Here is an 18172-nt window from a genome sequence, read left to right as displayed (position 1 = left end):
TTATGCAAGTGAAGTTTCACTTTAACATTCTAAAACAATAGAATGCAAGAAAAGTCAAGACATGTCATATATGAAATGAAAGTGAAATAAATTGATCCATATACTATTTTAAAATTGAAACAACATTTAATGTAAGTCTCAATTATCACTCAAATGAAAACATTGAAAGTATGCCTAACCCAACTCAATTCTAAGGCTTCTTTTAGAAAGCCAAAAAGTTAGGTCGAAGAAGTAATGGAAATATTTTAAATGTCACTTTAACTCTCCTCTCCTCTAAAGCTTTTTGGCCTACTTTTTTGGCTTTCTAAAAGAAAGCTTAGTGTTGTGTTGGGTTAGCTAGACTTTCATTGTTTTGATTTTGGGTTAGGGGGACTTTCATTGTTTTCATTGTCATCCTATGGAGATTACCTTAAATGTTATTTTTGGTTTTAAAACACATATTTTTGGTTTTTAAACACATGGCTTGACTTCTCTTCCATTCTATTTTTTTAAAATACTAAAGTGCAGCTTCAACTTGCATGATTCTAATAAATTCCACACACACACACACACTTCTATATATATATACACACACGACACACATATAAATAGATTATTGTAGCATGTTATTTTTGGCATTTTGCAGGGCTCTTTGCGCTCCCAACTATTTCAAAGCACATTTAGGAGAATGGTACAAAGAGAGATCTCAATTGCAATGGGAGGCATTGTGAGGAAGGAAAGGAAGAAGAAGAACAACAAAAGGGACTCCCATGGCTTTGAGGGTGATGGCAAGGGGACTGGTCTCTATTGAAATGATGATGGCGACATCGTTGTGCCTTATTTGTTGGTAGGTGTGTACAATCTTAGATCCATTTCTTTTATAGAGAATGTCTTTTTGGCCTGCTAAAGAAAGGCCCTAGTATTGGGTCAGATTAGGCATCCTTTAACGGATACCGTCCACGTGGACGAGTATTTTTTGTAAAGTACTTCGCTGCAGGTGAACTCGCGACGTCAATTTTGCAGTACTGCATTTGGTAGACATGTGTGTGTCATTGTGTGTGTGTGTGTGTGTGTGTGTGTGTGTGTGTGAGAGAGAGAGAGAGAGAGAGAGAGAGAGAGAGAGAGAGAGAGAGAGAGAGAGAGAGAGAGAGAGAGAGAACAGCATGTATGTAGCGCAGTTGCGATTGCAGGGGCTGAGTTGTGGAGGACTTGCAGGCTGCAGCTGCCTAGTCTTGCGTGGTCGACCTGCATTTAATACAATGTACGCTCCATCAGCTCTCATCACGAGGGGCACTGCCACTGTGGCAGAGAGAGAGAGAGGCGGATGATCTTATCTAATTATCTTTATAATATTACAATCACCTATGCGCCATCATCATCTTCAAAACCGCAAGAGAGAGGAGCTTATTTGAAACCATTGGGATGGGACAACTTCGATAATGGGTCACTAACTGAAGTCCCTTCCGCTCTTCGAACAAAGATACCTGAGAGACCAACAAGCTCAAGAGGTTCAACATTGCGTGCACGGCAACTAGGAGCTGCCAGTGTAGTCAAGAGATCTAATTCTGTACCCATGGATGTGAGAAGGCGCAGTGCCGGCAAGGGAGCTCCTCAAACAGGTCTGGATCCTCAGCTAAACAAGAGCATTCAGACAGGTAGAGAGATTACCTTGCTTGCATACGAGGCATTGTTGTTACTATGTGCTTGAGCATGACCGAACATATATGCCTGTGCAGATTTGCAAGGATGGAGTTTGTTATTCACCCTGCAGATAAAGATACAAAAACAAAGGTATGTTTGCTAGCTTAAAGGTTTTCATAAATGAATATGTTTTCCTTTTTTTCTCTATGAGTCTTTCGCCATGTCTCTTTGGGTCCGCACAATCGAATAAGTTTGACAAATATATGAACTATTCTCCACTTTGCAGGGCAGATACCAGAGAAATGCTTCACAACATATTAATATTAATCCAAAATTACAAAACGAGGTCAGAGATTTTGTGGATGACAATGGTGAGAGAAGCAGTGAAGATGCAACAAAAGTTTCTGATGTTGAATCTGATACTTCGGAAGAAGCTTGTGTTGACATTCTAGAAGACCTCTCCACACAACATTTTAGTGAATCCCAGCTCCAGAATTGTGGCTTGGTCGGTCTCCATGCAAGGTATTCTCTCAAGTCACAAATTAAGAGTCTGGACACCGATAGCATCCACCAGCAGTACATATGTCCCCCCCAACACAAACATGTGTGTCAGATAATGGGTGCATTACACATCCAATATATACATCTGTATAGGTATACATGGAAGGATGTTTACACGAACATCCACATACACATATGCCAGACATTTCTCAATGTCTATGCATATATGCATCATTGTATGTAGTGATTTCTAACATTGATTTAAGAGCCGGGAAATAAATGTATGTTGTAGCTTGGCATGTGAAGGAGTACGAGCGGAAGTGCGACGCGAGAGAGAGTGCGAGAAGAAGAGCACGACGATATGGTGAACTCTCTCTACTGTAATGTGTAGAGCATAGTGAGTTCTTATTAGGTTTTTACAAAAGAACATGTGTACATACCTGGCGGCCCTCCCACTTACCTGGGCGACCACATTGGGCTTTATACCCCAACAACCTCCCACTTAAAGTCCAATGTGGTACTTTAAGTGTGAGAGAAGCTACTATACAAGCTAATATACAAGAGATGTAGAGAAGTGATGTACTACCCTACACCTAACTGCTTGCGAAAATGCGCAAAGCTCTCTGAGGGAAGTCCTTTTGTAAGTAGATCAGCAGGATTTTTTGTGGTGTGAACTTTGACAAGCTGAAGTTGCTTATCCTCGAGCATTTCCCTGATGAAATGATACTTCACATCCACATGCTTTGTCTTTGAGTGATAAACTAGATTGCGAGCCAATTGTATAGCACTTTGACTATCACAATATAACACAGGCATATCTTCTTTGATTCCCAAATCTGTTACTAGTCTGTTAAGCCAAATTGATTCTTTGCATGCCTCTGATGCTGCAACATATTCAGCCTCTGTAGTAGACTGAGTAACACAATCTTGTAATCTAGAACGCCATGATACTGCTCCACCAGCCAATGTAAAGACATACCCTGACGTAGACCTTCGGTTGTCTAAGTCACCTGCATAATCTGAGTCTGTAAAACCCTTTACACTTAGCTCCTGACTCCCATAGCATATACGCATACTCTTTGTAGCTTTCAGGTATCTCAATATTCCTTTCACTACCTCCCAATGTTTCTTGCCTGGGTTTGACATGTATCGACTTACTACTCCCACTGCAAATGCAATGTCTGGGCGAGTAGCAATCATTGCATACATCAAACTACCCACTGCAGACGCATATGGAATCTTATCCATTTCAGCCTGTTCTTCCTCAGACACAGGACAATCTTGTTTGCTAAGTTTCACATATGGTGGCAATGGAACACTCAGTGCCTTTCCCTTCTCCATATTGAAACGTTGCAAAACCTTGTCAATATACTCTGTTTTGAGATAACCAAATCAACTTCTTTGATCTGTCTCTCTCAATGCGCATACCAAGTATATGACTTGCCTCACCCATGTCTTTCATGTCAAACGATTTTGCCATCTTTGACTTCAAAGCTCAAATTTCTTCCAAGTGCTTGCCAGCAATCAACATGTAATCCACATACAAAATAAGGATCAGCCAATTGCCATCCTTAGCCTTCTTTGTATATAGACAGTGATCGAACTCACTACGTTTGTAGCCTTGAGAAAGCATAAACTTGTGGAATTTATGGTACCATGCCCTCGGTGATTGTTTTAAGCTATAAAGACTCTTTAACAACTGGCATACCCAATCTTCCTTGCCTTTCTCAACAAACCCTTCTCGCTGCTGCATGTAAATTTCCACATCTAAATCACCATGCAAGAACGCTGTCTTGACATCCATTTGGTGCAACACTAAATCTAATATGGCAACCAATGCAAGAAAGCATCTCAATGTAGTCATCTTGACCACCAGAGAGAAGACTTCATCAAAGTGAATGCCTTGTTCTTGCTTAAAGCCCTTGGCAACAAGCCTTGCTTTGTACTTTGGCTGACTATCATGAGCGGTGATCTTATACCTGTAAACCCATTTACAAGGTAGAGCCTTTTTGCCCCGTGGTAATTTAACTAGCTTCCATGTCTGGTTTTTATGCAGAGCTGTCATCTCTGACTGCATGGCCAATTGCCAATTCCCGGAGTCCTTCATTTGCACTACTTCCTTGTAACATGAAGGCTCATTGCAATCAGTCAACATGACATAGTTCATAGATGGAACAAACCTATCAGGAGGTCACGTGACACGTCCAGATCTACGCACAATAGGTGGCTCAGGCTCAGCCACAACCTGTGGTTCCACTCTATCCTGTCCTTGCTCCTCTTGAGCCCTGACATTATGTCTTGCACGTGCAGGTCCATCTTCTTGGAAGACAACTCTTCTAATCTCCTCAACCCTCTCTGGTTTAGAATGATATTTGGATTCATTAAAGTGAACATCATTGCTGCGGACAACCTTTCTGGATTCGGGATCCCAAAGTCTGTACCCCATCTCACCAGAATTACCATAGCCTAGAAAGATGCACTTTCTACTCTTTGGCTCAAGTTTGTTCCTAAATTCCTTTGGAACGTGAGTATATGCCTCACAGCCAAAGACTCTGAGATGCTTGTATGAGGGCATTTTGCCTGACCATACCATCTTTGGCACTGAATCCTTCTGCAAAACCTTGCTAGGAGATCTATTTACAAGATGAACGGCTGTTGATACAGCTTCAGCCCAAAACCCATTTGGCAGCTGTGCATTAGACAACATACTTCTGACCTTCTCTTGTATGGTCTTATTCATCCTCTCAGCAACACCATTTTGAGGAGGATTGTAAGGAGCAGTAAGTTCACGTTTTATACCTTTTGACTCACAAAAGTCTTGAAAGGCCTTTGAAACATACTCTCCACCATTGTCAGTGCGTAAGCATTTAAGCTTCTTGCCACTCTGATTCTCCACAAGTGTCACAAACGTTTTGAAAACACTAAACGATTCATCCTTGTGCTTGAGAAAGTAAACCCATACTTTCCTCGAGTAATCATCTATAAAGTAAGAAGCTCCCCCTAGAGATACGTTAGGCATAGGTCCACACAAATCACTATGAACAAGTGCCTACTGTGTATCTCTTCTATTGCTTCTATGCTTATGTGGCTGTTGTGTTTGCTTACCATACAGACAATGTTCACAGAATTCAAAATCATTAAATGAAAAGCCAGGCAAATAACCAGAACGAGACAAGATTTCCATTCCCTTCTTGGACATATGTCCTAACCGGCTATGCCACAAAGAAACATTTGGCTGCTTGGTTACATTGATTACATTTTTAGAGACATTTGATACATAAATCATGTAAAGTCCTCCAGACTTTACTCCATGTGCTACTGTCATAGAACCCTTGGATATCTTCCACATGTTCTGTCCAAAAGTGGTGACGTAGCCAGCATCATCAAGTAAACCTGTGCTGATCAAGCTCTTTGTAATTGCGGGAACATGTCTCACATTCTTCAGCATGAAAGAAGAGACATTCTGAAACTTCAATTGAACATCTCCAATACCTAAGATCTCACATGTCTGCCCATTGCCTAGCCAAACATGATCTTTAGTGGTCACATAAGAGGTAAACCACTCCTTGTTTGGAGACACATGAAGTGATCCCCTGAGTCTATAATCCAGTCACTCAGTGCATTTCCATCAGATGCTGTAAGAAGAGCTGAGTCCATTGTATTCTTCAAGAAGTAGATGTCTCCTGACACTAGACTGTCATCCTCTGCAACAGTGTTTGTCACATTTATTTCTTGAATCTTCAATGAGGACTTTTTCTTCTCACTATGGTCTTCAACTTTCTCTTTGCCTTTTTCTGCTTTCCATTCTCTGCAGTCTCTTTTCATGTGACCCTTCTTGCCACAATGGTAGCATTCTATGTCACTCTTGCCTTTAGCACTGCGGGACTTGCTACGAGACTGATTCCTCTTTCCACCTTTGTACTTTTCTTTGGTCCTTCCCCTGACAACTAAGGCTGTTCCTTTGCCTTTGTCCATTGTCTTTCTATTGGTTTCTTCAGTAAGCAGACTTCCTTCTACACCTGCTATGTTCAAACCATATGGAGGTGCAAAATTACTCAAATCTGTGCGAAAAGTGTCCCAACTTTCCGGCAATGTGATCAACAGGAACATAGCTCTAACAGGTTCATCAAACTTGACACCTTGAGCTGACAACTGAATATAGATTGTGTTGAATTCATTCAGATGATTGGACATAGGTGTCCCTTCTTTCATCTTCAAGTCAACAAGCTTCTTAAGCCAGTATACCTGTGAAGCTGCACTCTGCTTCTCATAAAGATCACTCAGCTTTAACCATGCTTGATAAGCCGACATCTCGTCTGCTACATTGAAGTAAACGCTTTCTGCCAAAGTCAGCATAATGGTAGAAAGTGCCAATTCATCCATTTCGCTCCATTAATCTTCGTCCATATCTTCTGGTTTTATCCCCTTGAGCTTTATAGGTTTTATCTGCTTCTTTTGTACCAACACGTGCCAAATCTGCTTCTTCCACAATGGGAAATTGGTTCCATCCAGCTTCTTGATATTGTAAAGAGCAGTGTCCTGTGATCCAGCCATAGCTACGCTTCACAATAGTTTACTTTTCTGGGAAAAATTCGGTAGAGTTTCCCCTGTAAACTGACCTCTGAACCAATATCAACCTGTCAAATGAACCAAGAAAGCTTCAGATTCTGCAGAAATTTTGGCAGAGTCTCCTTTGTAAAATGGCTCTGGTGTACTAAAAATAGACCAAAAAACAACTCAAAAAACAGTCTCTCTGACACTGTAAGCTGCGGGTAAACTTGTCCTGCACCTGTACTGTCTCTGACTGTCCTGTAAGCATAGACTGCGACAATGCCTCAACGGCAGTAAAGCAAAGATGCAATCCCAACTGTCTAACTCACAGTCAATACATCTTAGCTGCCTATCTAAGGGTGCTCGAGGGATCGCTCCAAGACCTGTATCACCGAAAGGATCTCAACATTCGAGAATCCCCCAGCTCAATAAAACCTCACTCGACCCTCAACAAAGGCTGCAGTAAATCTGACAGTACATAGACTTCCCACAAAGTCATACATCCACAAATTTCCCATTGTATGCTGTAATCGCTGCGGCGGTTGTTTGCTGCGTGACTCACAGCCAGCAAACCCTCAACAGACATACATCATCTCTGACAATACATCCCATGTGGAAGTACCTGCAATGTCAGGATGAAATCTGGAATATCAAGCAACAAACACAAGCTACATGATGAACTAGTGAATGTCGTCTACAGTCTGTGTGTAGATGCACCCGTGTCGTATGTGACACGCCTCCAAGAACTGTGAGCCGTCCTTCGATGTGTAGACAGCCACAAATCAACACTCTGGGAGTGTCGATATCCTCAGCACCTGCAGTCATAGGCCGAAAACCCCAAATTTGCAGAGTCGGATCTGCACCCGCCGAGACCACGTAGTCGAAAATGGCCTGCGTAGACCTTTGTCGAAGCCGAACGGTGGCCGAGATGACCTCAGAATGAAATTCTGAGAACACCAAGTCCTTCGGGCTTTCCCACAAGATTTGGGGCCGTGTCTTTTCCTATCAAATTTCACTCCAATCTGAGCTGGTGACTCTAGCCTCCTGCAGTGCTGCCCCGAGCCTCGATCTGAGCTCTGATACCAGTTGAAGGAGTACGAGCGGAAGTGCGACGCGAGAGAGAGTGCGAGAAGAAGATCACGACGATATGGTGAACTCGCTCTACTGTAATGTGTAGAGCATAGTGAGTTCTTATTAGGTTTTTACAAAAGAACATGTGTACATACCTGGCGGCCCGCCCACTTACCTGGGTGACCACATTGGGCTTTATACCCCAACAACATGTGTGCCAGGTAATGGGTGCATGACACATCCAATATATACATCTAGATTCTATACAGGTATATATGTAAGTATGTTTGCACGGACGTCTGGATACACATACACCAGACATTTCATGTCTATGTATCAATGTACATAGTGATTTCTAACTTATATTAAGAGTCGGTAATTATATGTATGTTGCAGCTTTGCACCTATAGAGAAAAGCAGTACTGAGTTCATAAATTCAGGGTCTCAACAAGGGAAGTGGCCCTGCCAAGATATTTAGTGATTTATTTATTCTTCTTTATCCGTTTTCTTGTGTGCTTTGATTTCATGTTTTGTGTCAGTGTTTTAGCCTCTCTTGTAAGTTGTAAGTTCAGACTTTGACACCATGAAAGTAATATATCCTTCTTCCAATGGTAGAGAAATTTTAAGCTTTCCCCAGGTACTATTGACGGTGGGATAGGTGATAGAAAAGTTAGTGATCCCCATGGCTTCAATGATGATGCAATGGCCTTGGAAGAACCAGATGTTCAAGTTAAGAAAGTGATTTTGGTGTTGAAGATTGATGCGGCAGAGGTCACAGACTTGCAACAGAGTGGGGATTAGGACAAGCTTTCTCATGGTAATGTGCTTAAACATGACATGTTTCCCGCATTTGCCCAAGGAAACACTAATCAATGCATTAAATTGATCATCCACAGATGCTTGATTGACAAACTATGTGCACACTTTCCTACTTATGTTTCCTTGCTCACCAAAACAAAACCTTTAGTAGATGCAGCAGAAGAAAAACTGACACCTTTTCATGAAAACCGTCAACAATCAAGAAATGTGAATATGCAAAGCACCCAGCTTGAACCACAACAAAATGGTAGTGCTAGATATTCTAGAGTGCCAAAATTCGACAAAGCAAATGAAAGCTTTGATGCAGCAATAGGAGAGGAAGATATTCATGATCACAATCTTGCAGGTATAACATTATGTGTTGCTATGTCAAATACGGATCTTTTTTTGCAATTTTATTATCCACTTTGTTATCTTGGATTTTTCTTAAGCTAATCTACTTGAAAAGGATTGCATGTACATGTACATAGAATACAGACATCCATATGTATGTATATGTTGTTTATGTGTTCATACATTGTGTGTGTGCGCGCTCGCGGGCACATCTGCACGTGCCATTTATAGAAAGCGAGCTGATTACATAAATCTGATGGTAGCAAACAGATATTTTGACTAACCTATAATGTGTAGAATCTCCACAAATTGGCAATCTGGCGCAGAATTCCCTGCACTTTGATGAAAATGCAATTGCAATCAAGTCAGAAATACCATGGCAGATGCCCACTCCCATTCATGGAATGACAAGAAGCAACGATGAGCAACCGACCAACTTAAAGCAGGAAAAAGATCCTGCAAAACCGTTATGGCCAAAACTAAAATGTCAATGCAGCATCATGTGAAAGAAGAGTTTCAGGGCACCACTTTTGTGAAGGGGAAGCTCATGCATATCATGTGCATTGAATATACCTATATGCCAAACTTCAGCATAAGGCTAGCATGCACAGAGAGACATGGTGAAACCAAGGATCACTACAATGGTAGGGTAGGTATATAATATGCATATTTTCTGCATCAAGAGAAGAGGCTTCCTGCCACAAAGCAAAACAATGAAGGGCTTTAAATATTTTTATGAATAAACAATGTGTGTTTTCTCAAATGCCAGAGTTTGGATACCCATTGATTAGTACTTTTGTGCATGTTTTGACCAAAGAAACTCCTCAACCTTTCTCCTTTTCTTGTATTTTTTAACATTTTTAGAAATTTCCGGCTCAAGGAAAAAATAACGTTTCACTAATTTCTCAACCCCAGCCCACAAAGCACAAGCATGAAACGATTTATCGAAATAACACAAAAGAGATTTTTCTTGACTGCCCACGATACAAAATCTCTGCTCAACCAATTGATTGAGTCTTTCTCCCTCCACCACCCATCTCCTCAACCAGTTGATTGAGTCTTTCTCCCTCCACCAGTTTATGTAAAGAATAGATTCATCTTTTCAAGCTTTATGTGTAGACAAGTATACAAACACCGTGAATGACAACTTATGCTTATTCCTATCACAAGAAGATAAAGAAATTTTCTCATGTAGGAAAACGGAGTCTTTTCCTGTGTTTCTCATACAATGAATAACATCATGAGCTTCTGCTCGAGAGGCTCCGCATGCTAGGTACGATTGGGGGCAGGGGACCACCGGCCCGGTGGACTACTACAAATTCCTTCACTAACATAACAACAGGCACTAACTTCTCGTTCTGGTCAGACCACTCCATTATTTGCTTACTGTTGCCACTAAACTCCAAAAACACATTCCAATGCCCCCCTCCTCCTACTTCCTTAAAGCAACTCCACAAATCCTTCCATTTGCAGGCCCTCGTGATCCCTCACCTTGTTTCAAAAACTAAAGGGAAAGCAATCGTGAAAGGTTGACTTCTCTTTTTCCTTTGGTTCTAGATTTGGAGGTGTAGAAGAGAAACTAATGAACTTGTCTTTGGAGGAATGTTGGAAGATACCATGAGTGTCTAACGCCAAAAAGAAGGATGGAAATAGTACAAAGGTATTTTCTCTATATGTGTGTGCTTTTGGTTGCACGTACGTCTTTCTCCATTAGGAGCCGGTTTGACTTGTCCACACATGTATGTGTGTGTGTGTGTGTGTGTGTTTGGGTGCTTTGCGTAGGTGGGAACCGAGTCAATGGGGATGAAGGTCTTGAGGGAAGTCATTATAGGAAGCATTAAGTGAGGAGCCAGCAGGGGAGGCATATACATTCACCTACAGTGGCTGCAATGTGCAGGACGGAGAAGGCGAGCTACACAAATAAGAAGCAATGTGACTATCGTATTTGGGGGAACAAGAGTTGGGCGTCAATCTTCGTGGCATGAGTAGCGTGATGAGAAGCAGTGTGCCATATTTTGGAGAGGGGAAAGCGCACTTGGTGGTGAGTGTTTGGAGGAGCAACAAAAATGCTACCGTGGATTGGTGATGATGAGAGAGTAATTTATCATGGAGTGGCGTGGCACAACAACAATAGTTTTGTGGTGAGGTGACGTGGGAATGGACTGCACGAGGCGCACTTCTTTTGGAGAGTGGGAGCAAGGCAAGGGAATATTATTGGGAGCAATATATAGAGGAAATAGGTGGCCAAAACTTTTTTTGTTGGTGTTTTTTTTTTACTTCCTTATAAAAAAAATCTTATTCTAGAATTCCAATGTGAGCCTTTCACCTACCTTGTTGTTTAAGTGGAGCCCATCGTAACATATAAGACAAATTGTGACTATCTATACTATATATATAATAAGGGGGAGATCCCGGCACCCTTCTAGAGCAAGTAGGTGCCCAAAATGAGTTTTTCAGAAAGCCATTAATTAGTTTTGTGTTTTTGGGGGGGGGGGGGGGGGGGGGGGGCAGAAAGGAAAAGGGAAGGGTGGGGGAAAAAAAGGAAAAGGAGAAAGGGGGGCTAGGGTAGGGGGGAGTATTGCTTTTTTTTAATGCTTAAGGGAAACCACAGGCAACAAAAGAGGTGTATAGCCTAGTGGTTAAGCTTGAGCCCTTGCTCTCCTACTTGGTGAGGTCAAATCATACCCATTAGCAATGGTTTTAAATTGTGGGTTGATTGGAGATGCTAGTTGGAAATGCTGAAGATTCGTAATAAAAAGTGAAAGTAGAGCCATTAGGCGATAATGATAAAGTAAGTAAGTATTTTATTTCTTTTCTTTTGTTGTTTTTTGTGTACTTCCTAGTAAAAAAAAATCTTATTCTAGAATGTCAATGTGAGCATTTCACCTTGTTGTTTAAGTGGAGCCCTTCATAACATATAAGACAATTGTGATTATCTATACTATAGATAATAAGGGGAGGGATCCCGGCACCCTCCTAGGCCATGTGGTAGAAGCTGAATCAATTGGCAAGTGTGATCTGAGTCTCACAAGTCACCTCGATGAGACAACGAGCTGTGACACATAGACGTACACACAATGAGCGCCACTAAACCCGACATCCTCAAACTCTACAAATGAATGATTTGAGGTGAACATAACTGAAGAGAGTATAGAGGTGCACGGGTGATTAACACTGTTGGGAGAGAGAGAGAGAGAGAGAGATGAAGAGCGGGACAAATCTTCTATTAGGCGATCCTTTGAATTTTGAAGCTGATGGCCATGGAAAAGAAATGAAATGATATGTTAACTTCAAGATTGAGGAAAAAAATAATTAGGGAAAATACCAAAATACCCCTCTAATTTATGGAATTTCCAAAATGCCCACACTTTTTTGTCATAAATTCCCAAAATGCCCTTCAAATTTTCCAAAATTCCCAAAAAACCTCTTGGTTATGAGATTGAATTTCTCCAAAGATAATTTTTTTGTTGTCGCATAGAAGATTGATTGTCTATCAATAGAAGATGCTATAACAAGAATTTGAGTTGGCTATGTAGTCTTTAAAGATGAATTGCTTCATTATTTTTAAATATAATTTCCTTTTTTGCATGATAATTTGTGACAAATTACATGCTAAGCACTCAAAAACGATCTCAATTGTCAAAAAAGAACAAAGATTACAAAATTTTGATCAATCCAACCAAAATAGATACAAGGGTATTTTGGGAATTGTTGAAATTTGAGGGGTATTTTGGGAATTTCCACAAATTAGAGGGGTATTTTGATATTTTTCCCAATAATATATTAACTTCTTCAAGAGGCCAAAATGGCTTGTGAGACACAAAGTGGTGAATCTGATACCATGTTTGGGTACAAAAGAAATATAAAATGAAACTAGAAGTGTTGAGAGAGAGAGAGAGAGAGAGAGAGAGAGAGGACCAATTAAGAGAGATAGAGAAGTCGATATATATATCTATACAATAGATAATAGGGGAGGGATTCCGACACCCTTCCAAGCCACATGGAAGAAGCCGAATCAACCGGCAAGTGTGCTCTGAGTCTCACAAGTCAGCCTGGACACACACACACACACACACACACACACACACACACACACACACACACACACACACAAAGATAGAGACACAGTGAGTGCCACAGAACGTAGCAAGTCATGACCATAGACACACACTTACAGGGCCCATGTTCGTGATCCATGTGAAGCAAATTGTGAACTAGGCTACTGCTGGAGGATATCGAGTTTGGACTTTGCAAAAATTGTCACATGTTTTAGTTTATTATGTGCAGAGTTACTTGACATATTTTTGCTATTTTTGTTGTGGACTACGTTAGCTTTATTTTTTAAGCGAACAATGGTTAGGGAAGTACTATGTAGTGGAAAATGCACACATTTCCACTAAACTACTATGCTAAGTGTTTTCACAAGATCTATCACACGTATGTAATTCATGCTTTTTTTATGTAGAGATCTCTTTGGGTCATTTCAAGTTTTGTTCAATTGCAAACTTGGGAGTGCAATGGAATTTCATCTACTGCACTTAGTGATTTGTCGGTTTGTTCTACTGCACTTACTGCAATTGTGAACTAGGCTGCTGGTGAAGGATATCGAGTTTGGACTTTGCAAAAATTGTCACATGTTTTAGTTTGTTATGTACAGAGTTACGTGACATCTTTTTGCTATTTTTGTTGTGGACTACGTTAGCCTTATTTTTTAAGCGAACAATGGTTAGGGAAGTACTATGTAGTGGAAAATGCACACATTTCCACTAAACTACTATGCTAAGTGTTTTCACAAGATCTATCACATTCATGCTTTTTTTTATGTAGAGATCTCTTTGGGTCATTCCAAGTTTTGTTCAATTGCAAACTTGGGAGTGCAATGGAATATCATCTACTGCACTTAGTGATTTGTCGGTTTGTTTTAACGGTGAAAGGTAAAGGCAGGTCTCTTTGTAAAGGCACTTAGTGATTTGTCGGTTTGTTTTAACGGTGAAAGGTAAAGGCAGGTCTCTTTGTGCCATTGGTGGTCTTTTCAAGACCATTATGTGTAGCCCGTATGCTTGGCTCTCCATTTTAAGACCAACACCCCTCCATAGTTAGCTGAAGCAGAAGGTTTTGTTTGTAAGGAACCAATGGTCTATGTTCTTTGTTTATGTCTTCCCATAAAGAGAAAACACTGCAACAACTTGGAAGGCATGTGGCATTACACAAGATGTTGATATGAGCAAAAGAATTCACGATGATATTGTTAGAGTGGACTTGTTAAAGAGAAAACACTGCAACAACCTGGAAGGCATGTGGCATTACACAAGATGTTGATATGAGCAAAAGAATTCACGATGATATTGTTAGACTGGACTTGTTAAAAGTAAACGTTGTGCTTGGCACTTCTTTGCTAGCATGTATGCCAAATGTGGTGCACTTCATAAAACACAAAAAGTGCTTGAGGAGCTTCCTGTCCGGGATGTCGTCTCTTAGAATGGGGGGAGAGAGAAGCTTTGGGTTGTTTTGGTAGATGCAAAGCGAGGGTGTCTCTCCAGATGCAATCACATACACTTGCATCATGAAGGCAAACATGTTTTTGGTGGATGCGAAGCCAGAGTGTTTATCCAGATGCAATCACATACACTTGCATCTTGATGCAATCACAAATGCTTGCATCTTGAAGGAAAACTTGCAGGTGAAGAGAATACGTCTCTCTTTTGTGAGCTCCCTTAAAGACTATCCTAAGAAGAAGGATTTGTACCAAGGCGATAGGATACATGCTGATATTCCTGATAATGGGTTGCTTGAAAAGAACACATACTTAGGGAACACATTAGTCAGTATGTATGTCAAGTGCTGTGGACTTGACATAGTGCAACATGTCCTCAACTAGCTTCCTCTCTACAATGCTATCTCATGGAGTGCATTGATTGAAGGATATGTCCAATAGAGTGAGGGTCACAAAGGTCTAGGCTATTTTAAGCAGATGTAGAGAGAGGGAATATCCCCAAATGCAATCACATACACTTGCGCCTTGAAGGCATGCGGCCTTACACAAGATGCTGATATGGGCAAAATAATTCTCGATGCCATTTTGTAAACACATGGCATCGCCACAAGAAAGAAACAATATCCGCTACACAGGTCGTACCACATGCGTGCACACAAGGGCGATGTCATAAATAGAGGGCAACACCATGAAAGCAACAGTATCCGCTACACACAAGCAAACATGGAGGGGTGGCTTTCCTTTACATTTTGAACGCAATAGGGAATTTTTTCCCATGTGTTTTGGAGGTTTGTACAGACCTTCTATGTCATAAATGATCTTTGACCTCGATGCTCGAATTTCAAATGCTAGATGCATGTATTTGTGTGTGTGTGTGTGTGTGTGTGTGTGTGTGTGTGTGTGAGAGAGAGAGAGAGAGAGAGAGAGAGAGAGAGAGAGAGAGACCCATTTCCTCAATGTATGTGAAGATAAGAGACAAATTCGATGTGCCATTCCCCGAGGTGTTGATGCATTGCACGAAGGCTTTCCATTTGCATTGCATTAATGAAGTACATTGAGCTCGACAATTTAACGATAGAAGTCCAACAATTTGTTATGGATGTCCTGCACGCATTATGTGTGTGTGTGTGTGTGTGTGTGTGAGAGAGAGAGAGAGAGAGAGAGAGAGAGAGAGAGAGAGAGAGAGAGAGATCACACCAACACTAGAGAGAGAGGACATGGAGAATAAGCATTGGTTTTACAATTAGCAATCGACAAAGCGACAATCAACAAAATCCACAATTGGGAATCAAAAATAAAAATCAACATTGACATCTACCAAATTAAGAATTGACGAAATTGAGAGTTTGCGCAATTTGGAAAGTTCAATCCAACAAATCCAAGGCAGAAGATGTGCAAGCCCAAGCTAGGAGCAGACCTCAACAAACGACAAAGGTAGAGGGAACTCTGACAATTCGCGGCTATTTTTGAAGGTTTTTACTCTAGATTTCTTTGAGCTTTGTCAGTGCTCTCGCCTTTGGGTTGACTTGGAATTCAAAGGTGAATCTCAAAATTTGTAAGTGGGACTGCACTTAGTCTAGGTTTTCTCAAGCGTTTAAAGGCAAATTAAATTTTTTGAGGCAAATCTCAAAATTTTGTGAGGAGGGCTACACTAAATCGAGTTGAGGCATAGTGCTTTCTCCTAAAAACTTAGAAAACTTGCATATGAGAAATTTTAGGGACAACTTCATTATATTTGAAGGCTTTTACACCTCATTTTTCTATACTTTGTAGGTTTTCTTACCTTTAAATCTATAATTTAGAGATAAATTTCAAAATTTACAGGTGGGATTACACTAAATTGAGGATTTTTCAAGTATTTGGTATACCATACCTTTTTTCAAACATTTTAGAGGCAAATTTACTATATTTGAAGGTTTTTGCACTAAACTTCTATGCACTTTGTAGATTCTCTAAACATTAATTTATGTTCTCTAATCTTTGTGGTTTTTTTTTATAAAAAAAAGCTCTTAAGAGCTTGATTTGAACTAACTTTAAAAGCATACATGCAGACCTTGACATATCCTTTGCACAAGGGTCTCCAACCAATACAACATATGCACATTGTGACCCAAAACATACCTGAACATTTTTGCAAGTACACTATATCTCTATCAAGGACCTATCTTATTCTTCTCGGTCAACCGCTTCCTTATACTTGATAAAAGCCATTTGAAATTAGAGATAAATCTCAAAAAAATTAAATGGGGTTATCCTAAACCTAAGTTTTTTCCTCCAATCGTTGTGGGTGTTCGAACATTCAAATTAAATATTACGAATGTGTGGCCCTTCCTATGGATGGATGGATGGAGAGAGAGAGAGAGAGAGAGAGAGAGAGAGAGAGACCCTTTTCTTGGCACCCAATTCACTCTCTTTCTTTCTTTGCCTTGTTCTTCCCCCACCCCAAAGCCCTTTTCTTATGTCACGTGGTAAGGCCCTCCAAGGGGCATTAGATATAGGTGGGATTATACTAAACCTAGGTTTTTCTTAAGCACTAGGGTACTTTTTCTATTATTCAATAGTCCACTATCTATACTTTTTATAATGGATTTTGAAAAATTAGAGGAAGGAGAGGGCCTCCACGAGTTGTTTTTTGGTTGATTTGCATGGCCTATTAGATCAACAACCGAAATTGAGTTGTTGAGAGTCCCTGTTGGGTCGTCGTCCTTACCATAAACACATTAAAGAGCCTTTGAGAATTGAGTGAAGTAGTTGAGATTCTATGCAATTCCATTCTTTTTCAATGAGCTGCAATAGTCAAAATTGTACGCCTAACAACCTGTTGTCAGCCTGTGTGTGTGTGTGTGTGTGTGTGTGTGTGTGTGTGTGTGTGTGTGTGTGTGAGAGAGAGAGAGAGAGAGAGAGAGAGAGAGAGAGAGAGAGAGAGAGAGAGAGAGAGAGACCACGTAGACTGTGCAAATCACCTTTTTTCAACATTTGCATATTGTAGTAGTCAAAATTGTGTGTGTGTGTGTGTGTGTGTGTGAGTGAGAGAGAGAGAGAGAGAGAGAGAGAGAGAGAGAGAGAGAGAGAGAGAGAGAGAGAGAGAGAGAGAGAGAGAGAGAGAGAGCGCTCTGCCACTAGCAAGTAGACAAAGAAAGAGAAAGATTGAGGTGGGTCATTGGGACCAAGACCAAGACCTTGATCAGGATAGCTAGAACAAGGAACAAGCACTGTCCATTGATGGGGAGTGCTTGGTAGTAGAAGATGGGCGCTCAAGGCAATAGGTGTGCATGGGTTTGCTTGAGCCACTAAGAGTTTGGTATGGTAGTAAGGGAGTAAATAGCTAATGGCTTAGGAGGGAGCAGTTGTAGCCACAACTCAGACAGACTATGCATGAGAGAGAGAGAGAGAGAGAGAGAGAGAGAGAGAGAGAGAGAGAGATGTTGGAATCCATTCCATTGTCCAAACTTAGGGGACACATTCTTCTCCATGCTCTCTCTCACCCCCTCATCAATAGCGATGGCACTTCCCTCTGCATTAGAGCATTGTGGGAGCTGAGATATTGAGAGATATTTATCTGCAGGTTATGATGGTGATGTAGTAATTGAAGTAGAAAGTTAAAATGGGTCATTTTCTTGCAATGGTGAATACAAAAAGACCTTCATTGGGGATGCAAGGATGAAGAGCATCTTAACATTGGATGCGTTTGGGTTTCTTCTATGGCTAACAATGGTGTTTTAGCTTCTAGGAGTCATTATGGCCGACTACTTTAGCTTCACATATTTGGAGAAGTTGTAGATG

At 40.8% G+C, this 18172-nt stretch overlaps 1 pseudogene; it reads left to right on the top strand.

Moving 5' to 3' along the window:
- The first annotated feature begins 1303 nt into the window (after positions 1 to 1303).
- LOC147457812 (uncharacterized) lies at positions 1304 to 9437 on the top strand (annotated as a pseudogene).
- Positions 9438 to 18172: the final 8735 nt, after the last annotated feature.

Source organism: Adiantum capillus-veneris, chromosome 5, assembly GCF_014529385.1.
Source record: "Adiantum capillus-veneris isolate H3 chromosome 5, ASM1452938v2, whole genome shotgun sequence".
NCBI lineage: Eukaryota > Viridiplantae > Streptophyta > Polypodiopsida > Polypodiales > Pteridaceae > Adiantum > Adiantum capillus-veneris.
This window is presented reverse-complemented; position numbering and strand designations above follow the sequence as displayed.